The following is a 1,288-nucleotide window of genomic DNA, read 5'->3' on the forward strand; positions in this document are numbered from 1 at the left end:
CCAGGCCACGGGCGCTGGTGGCCAGGGCCTCCGCTTTGGCCCTCTCCGTTCCTCATAAGTGTGAAGGGACGTGGCCACGCTGTAGTGGGGCCCCACCTGCTCGAACAAGGGCTCGAACCGGCCTTCGGCTTCTGAGGTGGTATCGGCCTCCGCGGGCATCTGGACGTAGGGTGGAGGGGAGGGGCTCCATTCTGGGAATGCCAGTCCAGGGGCAGGCGTCAGAGGGGCCGTGGACGTGGGGGGGGGGGGGGGGGGGGGGGGGGGGGTTGCTCGATGGCAGGGAATCCCTGTCACTCTTCCTTGTGAAACACTTGGTAGCGGCTGAAGGAGGAATGGCGAAGGTCCATGCTGCCCAGCCCGGGACACTCAACTTTAGGCTGCGAAGGAGATGCCTTCCCGCAGGGCGTTCGCGCCTGTTACACTTCAGGCACCTCACGCCTCTCTGCACGCTTCTGCCTGGAGGGTGCCCTCTCCCCACCCCCCTCAATAGTTTTCTTAATTTCCATTTTATTACTCTCCTGTGGTTTTCATTATTTCTAATTTAGTATTTAATTGCAGATTTTAAATTCGTTCTTTTTCTACCGTTTTCAATTGCATGCCCAATTCCTTGACCTCCCTTTTCTCTAATTTATTCATTTATCCCCTCAGGGATATAAAACTTCCCCTAAGAACCGCCTTGGCTGCATCCCACAAATTTTGGTATGCTGACTCATTATTGTCATTCTCTTGAATGAAGTTACTGATTGTTTCTATGATTTCTTGTTTGACCCACTCATTTTTTAGGAATTGTTTAGTTTCCAATTAGTTTGTAGGCTTTCTATGGTCCTTTATTGCATATGTTTTTATTGCATCATGATCTGAGGATGATGCATTTAATATTTCTTCCTTTCTGCACTGAATTATGAGGGTTTTATGTCCTAATACATGGTCAATTTTTGTGTATGTGCCATGTACTGCAGAGAAGAAGGTATATTCCTTTTTATCCCCATTCAATTTTCTCCAGAGATCTATCATACTTACCCTCTCTAAAATTGTATTCACCTCCTTAACTTCTTTCTTGTTTATTTTGAGGTTGGATTTAGCAAGTTCAGAGAAGGGGAGATTATGGTCCCCCACTAATATAGTTTTGCTATCCATTTCTTCCTCTAATTCTCTGACCTTCTCCTCTAGGAATCTGGATGCTATACCACTTGGTGCATATATGTTAAATAATGATATTGCTTCATTCTCAATGGTGCCTTTTAGCAGGATATAGTTTCCTTCCTCATCTCTTTTAATTAGATCAATT

General features: G+C 46.3%; 1 pseudogene; it reads right to left on the bottom strand.

The window, feature by feature from the left end:
- LOC138159182 (NEDD4 family-interacting protein 2 pseudogene) overlaps positions 1 to 159 on the bottom strand; it is a 344-nt pseudogene extending 185 nt beyond the window's left edge.
- Positions 160 to 1,288: the final 1,129 nt, after the last annotated feature.

Source organism: Petaurus breviceps, unplaced genomic scaffold (genome assembly GCF_028583685.1).
Source record: "Petaurus breviceps papuanus isolate PSGF00001 unplaced genomic scaffold, PetGlider_PUasm1.0 175, whole genome shotgun sequence".
NCBI classification, from domain to species: Eukaryota; Metazoa; Chordata; class Mammalia; order Diprotodontia; family Petauridae; genus Petaurus; species Petaurus breviceps.